We start from the raw sequence: 13,322 nt of genomic DNA on the forward strand, positions 1-13,322 counted from the left end.
TGCAAAAAAATTCTCCTATAAATAAATATCAATAGTAGAATATATTAAAATTAAAACTTATAAATCAATTTAAGATCTCACTATATACGAGAGATCGCGTTATAACCATTCCCTATACGCTTATGTGTATACATATTATGAAGACTAATTAAGATCCTTTCAAACAGTTGTTTGAGAAATTGATCCATAGTGAGAAAAAAGGCACTCTAACATTAGCTCTGGTCCAATAGAGATACAAATCAATAATTACTAAGCCCAATTTGAATTTGGATCTGGCCTATAATAAGTCCAAATCTGATGAAAAATACATAATATTGTAATTTGTAAGCAAATCAAGGGGTGCTCAAACTATTAAATTCAAATTGAAGTGAATTATAATTAGATTAGAATATTATATTTGAGCTCATTTGAGTATTGACATTTGACTAATCGACTTCAATGATTTTTATGAGCGAGTTGCATACTAACACTTGGCAAAATTTTACTTTTGGAATATACCGAAATTTTATTCTCGAAGAGTTAACACTTATATATCAATAATCTATAATATACTCCCTCCGTCCCATGAAACGTGACCCCTTTCTTTTCGGCACGGGAATTAAGAAATTGATATTTTGTATGTTAAGTGTGGTAGGTGAAAAAGTGAAAAGGTGAATAAAGGATAAATTTTTTGCTATTTTTAGAAACAGGTCAAGCTTCGTGGGACAACCCAAAAAGGAAAGTGGGTCACGCTTCGCGGGACGGAGGGAGTATTAAAAAATAATTTTCAATTCAAAATCAATTTTAAAATTAAATGACAATTTTATAATTAGAATAAAACTGAAGATTTATTTGTATATTATATTTTTCTTTAATTTTTTTTTATTTCCTAAAACTATGAAATTGAATAATTATATTAGGGAAATAGCTTTAGTTTGATATATTTTAGATAAAAATTAAATTTAAAACATAAAAATTATATTTATTTAAAGAACTAAATTAAAAAAAAATCTCATCTCCCCCTTTTTTTGAACAAGTTAATTTTTTAATTTATTTTTATTTTCTTTCTTTTTTTCTTTTAGCTTTTTTTTTTCATTTTTGATTTTCATGGGCAAATAAAAAAATGACTATGTTACTTCAAGTTAACATGAACAATATTTAGAATCAAGATGAGAACTCTGACTTCTAAAGCATTACTACAATTTAAGATAAAATAGTAAAATTTGCAAGACTATGAGCCACAAGTCTAGCTTCCCATCGACAGTGATAAGACTCGAGAACTACATGTTTCTTGGTGTGAGCCATGAACCCAATATGTCAAGCAACATCAATTGATACCTCTCCACTTAACCGAATAACTTTAGTTATTGAATTTAAACGAATTTTACCCGTTACAATTATCGGTTCAAATTTCTAAATTCTTACAACATATTTTGGTTGAGTGTATGCCTTATTTTCAATTATAGATATCATGTTTGTGCCGAATCTTGTTCATATACTAGGATAATGAAAATAAACGCTAAGGATGTGTTTATTTTGACGAAAAAATTTATCATGGGAAAATGAGGGATAACAAAAATTTATGCCTTTAAATGCTTAATTTCTTTTCCAACTTTTTATAAAAAAGAGAAGTTTACCATTTTCCCTTCCTTATTTTTACTTCAGTGAGGGAAGGATAATATTATCCCTCTATTTTTACCATTATCCCTCCTTGAAGTGAAATAAGGTATGAACATTTCTTTTGTATAAAATGTGGAAAAGAAAAGAGATATTTACAGGTATAAATTTTTGTTATTCCTCTTTTTTTCATGATAAATTTATCCATCAAAGTAAGCGCACCATAAATAATAAGTTTCATGGTATACTTCGTTGAACAACCATGTGCATGCACTAATATTTCAATTATAATTAGTCTTGGGATTAAGTCCACTTTCTTATACTAAAGATCAATTACATATGTTGTTGGGAAAAATAAACAAGATCAAACTAATAAACTATAGAACTATCAAGATTTACTTTTCCAAATTGCTCTAAATGCACCTTCTCAACACATGTGAAAAGTGGAAGGAATCAATTATCTAGGAGACAAATGCTGTTTGCGATCATCCACACAACAGTTACTCAAAATATTAAATTTCATATTAAAACATGGTATATCAATAATTTAGGAGACAAATGTGGCTTGCAATTATCCATACAACACTTAATATAATACCAAGTGTCGCATTCAAACATGAAATAATAAATATTATAAAGAGCCCTAATTGCCTAAGCGTAGGAGCTAGCACCCCTCTTTGGATAAGACTTGAGGATGTGGGAGGTTTAGAAATTACTCAAAAAATTAAGATATCAAAGAAAAAAGAGGTAATAATAAAGGAAGAATAGAGCGGCTCACGAGCTCGTTCGCTTTGCTTTCTCTTATAATGATGTAATAATTTGGAAGTCGAGTTTTCCTACCTGGCTTGTGGATATTACTCGTTCTGATTTGAGTGAATGAAGTTCGTTTTTCCCCTAAAAAAAATAAAATAAAGGAAGAGAGTTAAAAATCACAAGGGCATAATAATTTTTTTTTTTAAGAATTAAGGGCATAATAAAACTTAGTAAAAGAGAGTTAATACGTATCTATAAATAAAATGGCACGTCATCACGTCACGTGTCGATTTTGCCGGCTTGTATGCCATCAGACACGTGTACCTACCTTCACTCACCCCATTTTTGCTTCACGTGACAAATGTGCGCCACGTGTAAGCCGTACAGATATCCTTGGATTTGGGACTACCAAATACGAAAAAGCAAGATTCTTGATATTTTATTCACTGTATTAAAAATTTACACGAGATCTATCCCACTCTAGGGGAGTTTCTTTTTGAAGATTAATCAACACTAATAGAGGCTAATTCATTATTTTATTAAGGTAATTTTAAACTTGAGATATTTTAACAATTTTAATCATTCTGTAGATAAAAACATATTTTAATAATTCTTATTATTTGAATTAATTTTAGAGTAAAATTTTGAAGTAGCCAAAATGAAGCATAAAACACAATTTATGGCCACACATTGAAAAAACACAAAATTTGGCCATTTTTATTGATTTGGACGTTTTTACCCTTAATGAGGCGTACGAGTAGGATCAGGCACGCGGGTCGCGTGCCGGGTCGGGTTAGGCACTTTTGGCATTATTAGTACCATAAGTGCCAACGAAAATTCAAAATAAAACTAAGTAAAATGGTCATTTGAGCACTTATGGCACTAATAGTGCCATAAGTGTCATACGTGCAGCACAAATACAGAAACAACAACATCATTTAAATCCTAAATGGAACATCTAAATCCTAAATAGAACATCTACACCCCAAATGGATAATCTAAACACTAAATGAAATATCTAAACCCTATGGGGAAGTGTGCATTTATGGCACTAATAGTGCCATAAGTGTCATACGTACAGCACAGATCAGATCAGATCACATCTGTAGATGGCTGAAATCGAAGGAGGCGGAGATCAGATCTGCCGATGGAGGAGGCGGCGCAACGATCAGATCAGATCCACTGCCGCCGCCTCATCAGATCAGATCCAAAAAATCATCCCAGACACGCCTAAAAAAATTAGAAAAAATCAGAAACTCGAAATTCCCCCAATCGAAACGATGTCGTCGAACAACGAGAGCCCATCGTCGCTCACGGCGGCAGCCACCGTCGACACTACGCCTTTGCTTGGCGACCAGAGCCCCAGCAATCGCTCCCGCTTCCTCGGCCTCCGCGGCGCAGCTCGCTTTCTCCACCGCGCTAGCAGCCACGGCCGCTCTATATGAGAGCCCTCCGTCTGCGTATGCGAAACTACGCCGGAACAAATCGAGGAGCGCCAGAGCGATTGGGCCAAATCGAAGAACTGCAGTGCGATGGGTAGAAAGGGCAAATTAGGCATTCCACCTAATTAATGGCTAAATTTTGATGTTTTTATATTTAGGGCTAAATTTTGATTTTGTATGCTCAATAGGGCCATTCGGCCCTATTGTTTCTTAATTTTATGTACTACATATTTCATTTAAAAGATTAGATTGAAAATTAATAATAAAAATTTAAAACATAAATAATTTATTTTGTTAATCATGAAAAATAAACATTCTTGAAAGAAAAGTGACAATTTTTTTTATAAAAAGAGATAATTATTATAAATAAAAATGACAATTTTTCGAAATGTGAGTTCGATACTATATTTTTGTTTATGTCAAAAGTAAGTAATTTATTTATAATTGTGATTGAATCGTAAATTTTTGTTATATAAACAAATAAGTTATAATGATTCGATATATGTATTGGGGATAGTGAAAATTAATAATTGTTATATTTTAATAAATTATAGTCAATTTTAACTGTTTTAAATAAAATTACCCTGCCCTTCTCTCATATACGTACAAATAAACACAGGCTCCCTGTTTTCGTTGTTCTCACACTCTCTCTCAAACCTTACGTCGCGTTGTCGGGATGCTTTCACCATTTCTCTAATTTTCTTTGCCGTTGCCATCAACATCCTCTTCTGCAGAATTCGGTAAAATATGAGTTTTATGAGTTCTAGGAGTTCAAAGGGTTCCACATCTATACCAAAATCTTTCGTGTCATCTAAGAAAATCTTGAATGAATTTGTATCATATGTACCAAAATCTGTCGTGTCAACCGGATGGATGGATGGATAATTTAAATCTACTCATTAGTATCATTAATTCTTGAAACAATTACAATGTTATAGTTGCAATTTTTGTTGCTATTAAAATAGTGATCACATTTTTGGGAATCTGTTCAATTTTAACAATGAATTCATCTTCGACGATTTAAAAACATATGTGGCACTGGTAGGGCTGGCAAATCGTGCGGGTCGAATCGTTATCGACCCGACTTGATATCGACCCGACCTGATAAGGCCAAACACGAACACGACCTGTTAAGGGAATGCTCGAACCCGACATAATTTACCTAAACCCGAACCGGACACGAGCCCGATAACAACACGATTCAAAGCGTGTTGACACGACATGATAGCAACACGATCTGATTACAACCTGATAATAACACAAATTTGGAGCTGATCTGATAACAACTTGATCTGATTTGCCCAAATTCATTCACGTCAATAATAATAATAAAAATTACAAGTAAATATTTAATAAAGGTTAAACTAAAGTGTAGAAAGAAATCATGAATAAAAAAGTAAAAATAAATATTTAATAAAAAATTAATTCTATCGGGTTACCCGAACCCGACACGAACCCGACACGAAATTATCAGGTCCTTATCAGGTCGACCCGATAAGGACCTGAACCTTATCATGCGTGTCACTGATAACACTCATGTTTCCATGGTTTTTAATGTTCATATGATGTTAATTTTATAAGAAATTGAGAGTTGGATGATTATTTTGTGTTTAAATTGTTTTATCTTGTGAAATATGATACTTGCTCGTACTTTGATGATTTCTACAGAAATATGGAGTTCGAATTTGGACTATTGGTCATAATGAAAGTTGTATATCATCGCGATACGAGTTCGTTGGCACAAACGGTTCGCAAATCCGAGTTCGGACGAGGAAGATATGACCAAAACAAGAAAGTCGCGCGCAACAGTGAATAGTGCCCGACGGGAATTTCCGAATTTTCGGGTTTTTGCTGGATTTTCGGATTTTATCAGTATTTTTGAGTTCTACACTGTATTTATCTCATGTGCCTATATATAAGTCTTCTTTTTACCTATTTAGGGTTCCCAACTTTAGTTTTTCAGTTTCATAGCTTTAGATTTTTATTGATTTCCAATTTTTAGAGATTGGATTGGATTTCTGCAAGTATTGAAGATTCAAGATCATTCTTTCAGAGTTTTATTTAATTCAGTTCTTTCAATTGCGTTATTTTTAATTATGTTTCTGGTTTATTTTAATATGTTTGGTTAAGTTCTTTATCTGATTCTAGGGTTTGTAAATAGTTAATTAGATTCATGTGGTTTATTTGTTAGTACCTAGCTATTTACCTTCCAGTTTATGATTCATAATTCCTGGTGCTTGATTTCTTGTGGATTATCTGACCAATAGTTTGCATGTGTAGCTATTCGGTTTGAGACCTAGCGGAGATAACTGTTTAGCGGATTCAGAAATGTATGATATGATCTTAACCTTGAGACCTAGCGGAGATAGGTGGATCATAGAGAGCTATTCTTATGAGCTATTGGGAGTTAGTAGATTTTCTTGAGACCTAGCGGAGATAGAAAACTTACTAATCTACGATCGTTGCTGCTCTAGCGAGAGTAATTGATTAATTAAGTAATCTCTCATCATAACTGGATTAAATTGGTTAATAGGATTAATAGATTTATTATGTGGATTTAGTTAATGAAATTGCTACCAAAGTTGTTTTTATAATTTGATTTTTCTCCGTGAATTTTATTTGTTGCTGATTGAGTTTAGTTTTCATTAAATCTTCTTCATATTATGTTTGCTTGTCGACTGTGAGAGTTTGTTTAGGGAATAGATAGAGCTATTTCGTTTATCAGTCCATGTGGATACAATACTTGATTGCTATATATGCTACAATTACACCGTGTTAGTTGCAGTATTTTGTTGCTAAGAAATTAGTGATCAGTCACTAACCCATTAATTTCGTGCGGTTTCGCATCGTGCTTTCGTGTCGTGTAGAAAATTATCAGCCCTAGGCACTGGCGTGTAGGCTCACTACCCTTTATTTTCCAACCTATCAGTCTTCTTGTGTATTGTGGGGATGGTAGTGAGCATATCCAAAGTGCCACAAGTGTTTTTTATTCACCGAAAATGAATTCATTGTTTAACTTGTGTCCCAAAGTTGGTGTATAAAAATAAAATTTTCAAAGTTCGTGTTAAAAATAGAATTTATCTAAAATTTATAAATTTAGATACATTTAACCCTTCAAAATATTTTATTTGACCATATGAATTGAAAAACTTATTTATTTCAAATACATCTAAGTATCTTTTATTTATATTTTTAATTGGTGAAGTTTAATAACAAAACCAATGTGAGAATGATGAGTAACCTTTTATTTAGGTAATCAATTGATAAAATTTAGAAAATAATTAATGTGAGAATAAAAATTTAAAATAAATGAAAAAATGCCACGTAAAATTGTAAATTATTGTGGTGCCTTTAACATATTTTCTTATATATAATTAATAGATTGAGTTAGGAGTTGGCGCGATAGAATCAAAGTCACCCGACGATTCGAGCTTAAACTTCAGGTGCATGACTTGATAATAGTAATTCAAAAGTTATACTCCCTCCGTCCGCTAAAAGTGGACCACTTTTACTATATCGGGCGTCCGCAAAGAGTATACCACTTTCCTTTTATAGAAATGGTCCCATCATTCACTTTAATCTTTTATCCTTACAAATACTTTTTATTTACAAAAAAAACCACCTCAAATTCAATTTCAACCACACATCTCATAAAGTGGTGGGACCCTTTCTCCACTACATCAAAATTATCACTAATTTTATTAATTCCCGTGCCTAGCCAAAGTGGTCCACTTTTGGCGGACGGAGGGAGTAAAAGCTATCAAACAAGTTTAAGTTTCAATGTGTAATAGATATTTAAATCTCAACTTTAAAAATCGTGCAAAAAAATGAAAAAAATAAGAATTGTGTACAAAAGATTAGTAGCCAGATGAGTTGATCGCTATCGTGCACTAACAAGCAGGCGTTATAAGGATACTTTTGGATGCCTTCCAAAGCACATGAAATTGTGATCCATTTGGGTGCGTCTCAAGATCACTCAAGAGACGATAAGCAATTTGATAGTGGCATGAGGTCCCATGATCATTAGAGCATCCGCAATGGGCTTACTTGATAGCCTACTTGATAGTGGGGGACCACATTGAGTAAGTAGTGCTGCATTGGGGTTACTTGATAGCCTACTTGATAACATTAGTTTCGATTTTTATGCTTTTCATTTAAATTTAATTGCTCAAATTTAAGTAACATATTTTTCTAATAGTTAAATACGCCATTAAACTAAAACATCATTAAAAATTACATAAAATTTAAAAACACCTAAAACATCATAAAAAATTACATAAAAATTAAAAACACCTAAAGCATCATAAAAACCATCATTAAAATTACATAATTAAAATTCTAGTCTAGACCACGACGCCTGAGCACGTCGGCGACCATGGACGCGTGCAATGCCCTTTGGGCGTCCGTCATGTGCGTCGTATCCGCGTTCAGGAGCTGCATATCGAGCTCCCTCTCCTTGATATCGTTCCTCCGCGTGTACTGGGCGGTGAATGCCCTCATCTGTTGGTCGGACCTGTCCAACCTCTCCACTATTTCGGGTGGAGGCTCCGAGCTCATCTGCGACGCTGACGTCTTCCCTTTCCCCTTTGCCGCCACCTTCGCCGCCTTGTTGCCAATGGGCCGGGAAGAAGAGATCTCCTCGCCCGACGCCGAGGTGGTAAAGTCGCCCTCTTCCATAGTCTTTGTCCTCTTGGAGGCATGCACGTCTCCAACGAGGTACATCGACTTAAACTTGGGATTGTTCCGGAGAACTTTCCACGTGTTCCAAAAATTGAATGCGGCCTTTTGTGGGCTTCGAGCCTTGAAGAGGATTTGGGCCTTGTCACGAAGCATATCGTCAGAATGACTGGAAGGCCAATTGTTGCGCGTCTCCACCCAAATAGCTTCCCAGAGACGCACATCCGCGCTCACTCGGGCCCAGTGGCCTTGAAGTTGCCGGATCTTAAGGTCGACGCCGATGATGGGGTTGACACGTGCGCGGATCCGTCCCCAATACGCCTCCCCTTTTTGATTCGTCCCACGGATGGCGTCGTTCGTCTCCTCAGCCCAAACTTGGACGATGAGATCCGTATGCTCGGGAAGGTAAGTATGACAGATCCTTACTTCCTTGTCGTGCTTGATTTTGTTGGCCATTTCCTTCCTCCGGCCGCCCTTCTTTGGTTTGGAGGCACTTTGCTCTGCACTGACTGGTTCCTCCTCGGCTGGGGTCTCCTCCAAGTTGATTCCCCCCATATCGGGGTGATAATCGGCGGAGAGATCGGGGCACCAATTAGGATCATAGAAAGGGTTATGTGGATCTATGAAGGAAGAAAATTACAAGAGAAATGGAGGAGAAGAAAATTGGAGAAGAAGAAATGTGAGGATAAATGGAGGAGGAGGGGTTTTTGAAAGAGGAGACGAAGAAAAAAAAATGAAACGGTCGGTCAAAGCACGGAGATCGAGGAAAAACAGTCAAATTTTGAATTTAAAATTCAAATTTCTCTATTTTTCTTTATTAAATTAAGGCGCGTGCATTGCACGCGCCTTCCCTCTCCCCCCATCGTGCATACTCGAAGACTCGAGTATCACTCGAGTAGCCCCCCTACAACGCCCTACTCGAGTGCAACGCTCTACTCGAGTAGGCACTCGAGTAGGTGCGTTGCAGATGCTCATAGTAGCGAATAACAACATGGCGCCCCACTTAATGAGAGAGTTTTATCATGCTTAGAAGTGAAATTTTGATTTAAAATCTTGAGTCATGGTTGTGATATTGGATAAACTATTTTGATTATTGCATAAAATGCTTTAAAAGATTATCCCCATCGGTACATTGTACTTAGCCCAAATTATTTTTCAAATATCTTTCAAGATATAAGCCTATGACGTACTTCACCATTTCATTATCAAGTGTTCTCAAACTTTTTTTTAGGCGAAAGACAAGTAATTTTATTACTCAACGTCGGAACGTACAATGTCCTCCAACCAAGGAGGGTAATTACTTGTCCAAACCATGCTACCAACAGCATCACGCGCAGCCTGCGCTAGTCTATGTGCGACAAGATTAGCCGTTTGATACATGTGGAAGACTCCCAATAAGCACTCATCTCTCGCTGCAGTAAGAATGTCTTGAAAATCCTGGGACAAACTTGTTAGGTCCTGAGGGTCTCGAATAGGTGTATGGGGGGAGGGAATACACCTATGGGCTATTTTTAAACAATCCTCAATCAGAGGGATCTCAGTTAGAGATCAAAACGAAACTTTGCATGCAAACAAAGACGCCTGTTTTACTGAAACCAATTTTGACCAAACAGGGTTGACGACTGATACTGAAAGCTCTTCAGTAAAGAGTTATCAGTTAAGTTGCTGGAACTTAACTGATGCAAGTAAAGGCTTCAGTCGAGTTTGCTAAAAACAGAGATGATAACACTCTTCCTGACTATCAGAAGATAGATCAGTCAGACTGATATCATACGCAACGGAAATTAAACTTAGTTTCGCAATAGCCTCGGTGGAGCAAGTTGTTGGTTATGGTTTCTCTTTGCAGTTAGTCAGTGTTCAGTTTTATCAAATGATAAACATGCATTTTTACCTCTTAGTGTGTCATATTTGATGGTTAGTCATGAGGTTTTTGTGTGTTTGATGGTTTATTTTGAGCTTATATTGGTTTTTGGTCAAGAACTTGTCACTCGCTTGTGTTTGAACGTATTTTCAGAAATAAAGAAGAAGAATTTAGAAGATTTGGCTGAAATACAAGTTGTATTTCATCTCGAGAGGAGTTCGTGAGCGCAAACGGTTCGTAAATCGGAGTTCGGACGAGGGAGAACGAGCCAAAACAAAATCACTGCGCAAGGCCGCGCGAGGCCGCGCGACCCGGCCGCGCGACGATGGCAGAAGTTGCTGGACTGCTCACGCGGGCACAGCGCGCGGGCGCGCGAGAAGGCCGCGCGACCCGGCCGCGCGAAACGCCGAGTTCCGCTCAGTTTTTCCGATTTTTCACTAAAAGCGCGTTTTTGGAGTATTTTCGGGCTTAGACGACCTAGGGCTCATAAATACCATCTTTTAGCTTATCCCAGACACCTTTTATCATCTTTTATGATATTCTGACTTTTCCTGAGAGCTGTGAGACACGGAGCAAGAGCAAGACTGAAGAATCTCGACTTCTCTACGGTTTTTCATTGTTTAATGTTCATTAGTTTTATTGAGATTGTGATTGTTAGTCATATGTCTATGTGTGGCTAAATCCCTTTTTCCCAGGGTTTAGGGAGTAAACATGATTCAAATTTCTGACTATTGATTTAATTTATTGAGATTTATATTCCTTTCTTTGTTCTTGTTATAACTGCTTGCTTTATTGCTTGATCACCAATTTAGCATTATCATAGGTTTTAATTTGAGATCGGGAGATGATAATTAATACCTGAACTAAGAACATAGAACACATTTATTTTAATTCTAAAGGGAATTAATAATCGTGAAGGCTTTAATCCTAGGAACTTTTGGGAGTTACATGTTAGAAGTGTGATCCAGGGATGGTAACCTTGCATGTAATCAACGATTTGTATGCCACGAGAGTGGGTATGAATTAACTTTGAGATTGCCTTAGGAATTATCTCATTAATTGAATCAATCATGTTAGTTAGGAGAATCTGTTGAAACCTTTGCATTGGGAAATTCTCTTTCTTCTGTTACTTCGCATTTTCACAGCTTGATTTCTTTTCAGTGTTTCTTTATTTTAATTTTGAAATTGTTTTCCAAAAATCAAACCTTTACAATTCGGTTTTCCAGATAGAGTAAAGTAATTAAGAATAGGCATTGATAACAATTAGTCCCTGTGGATTCGACCTTGTCACTGCTATACACAATTGCACCCGTACACTTGCGGCGTGTTAAATAAATTAGCGAACAAGTTTTTGGCGCCGTTGCCGGGGACTGATTTTTATCAGTACTATTCTGTTAATTGTTTGATACTACTCTGGATTTTTTTTATTTCTGTTATTTATTTTTCTGTTCTTTATTTTTCCTGCGGTTCTGATTCTTGCGTTGGAGTTTTCTAGGTAGTGCATGAACACGCGATCTCAGAAGCTTCCTCTTGAAGATTTTGATCCTGAGATTGAAGCTACGCTCTGCCGCAAGAACAACCAAGCAAAGCAAGATAATTTGGATTTTATGGCCACTGCGGAAGAAGTCCGTGCGTTGAGAGAGCAGTTGCAGACGGTGTTGGATGCTCAGAAAAATGCTGCTGAGCAGAAACAGCCGCCTATTGATGAGGCATTTACTCCACTGTACCAGTACCAAGAGCCGCCCAGAGTCAACGCGAATAACTTCGAGCTAAGGACTGGGCTGATTACCATGGTGCAGCAAAACCAATATGGAGGTAAAGCCGTGGAGGACCCAAATGCGCATCTGGCGCAATTCTTGGAGTTGTGCAGCACTGTCAAGATGAACGGAGTCCCAGATGACATCATACGACTCCGCCTTTTCCCATTCTCACTCCGGGATAAGGCAAAGTCATGGTATCATACTTTGCAGCTGGGAGCTAATCCTGTATGGGGGGATTTGGCTGATCTTTTCCTGCGGAAGTTCCATCCTCCCGGGCTCACATTGAAGTTAAAGATGGAGATTCTCCAATTCCAACAGTTCGATGGAGAGACACTAGCAGAGACATGGGAGAGATACCAGGAGAAGTTGAGGAAGTGCCCGTCCCATGGCTTCGATGAGGGGACTCTGGTGGTCATGTTCTATAACGCTTGTGGAGAGCGCACCAGGATGTTCATGGATACAGCTGCAGGGGGCTCATTGCTCAAGAAGGGGAGTTCTGAAGCCATGGAGATCATTGAAAGCATGGCCACCACGAGCTATCAATGGCCATCCGAGAGAGTTCACTTGAAGAAAGTTGCTGCTACCTCCAGTTCAGATCCCGTGGCATTGATTTTGACTCAGCTGGCAGAGATGAACTCAAAAATCAATGCTATGACTATTGGCAATTCTAAGCCAGCTGTAGAGATCCTGACAGGCGTAGAAGACGTCAACTACATCAATGGCAAAAGCTATGGGAACTTTCAGCATGGGCAACAGGGTGGATACAATAGTGGACAACAGTTTCATCATGGAGGGCGTCCACATCCCAATTTGGCTTATGGGAATCCCAACAATGCAATCCAACCTCCACCAGGCTTCTCTGTTACGAATGGAATCATTAATGAAGAGAAGAAGCCAAATATAGAGGAGCTGATGATGAAGTTCATCTCCAAGGCAGATGAGAGGATGGAAAAGCTAGAGTCCAATGCCGTTGCTGTGGGGACTCAAATGAAGATGTTCGAGACCCAATTGGGTTAAGTAGCCACCGCCGTCAACAAACTCCAACAGTCGGGTAACCTCTTAAACAATGCCAAGGTGAACCCAAAGGAGCAATGCATGGCCATTGGATTGAAGAATGAAGCCCCCTCAGAAGGCAACCATGGATCTCATGAGATGGAGAAAGAAGAGCTCTCGTGGAAAGTCTGGGAGGAAGGCCGACGACTTCCACCTCATCTGCGTCCTCCTGGGTGGTTG

Source organism: Salvia miltiorrhiza, chromosome 7 (assembly GCF_028751815.1).
Source record: "Salvia miltiorrhiza cultivar Shanhuang (shh) chromosome 7, IMPLAD_Smil_shh, whole genome shotgun sequence".
In the NCBI taxonomy this organism is placed as follows: domain Eukaryota; kingdom Viridiplantae; phylum Streptophyta; class Magnoliopsida; order Lamiales; family Lamiaceae; genus Salvia; species Salvia miltiorrhiza.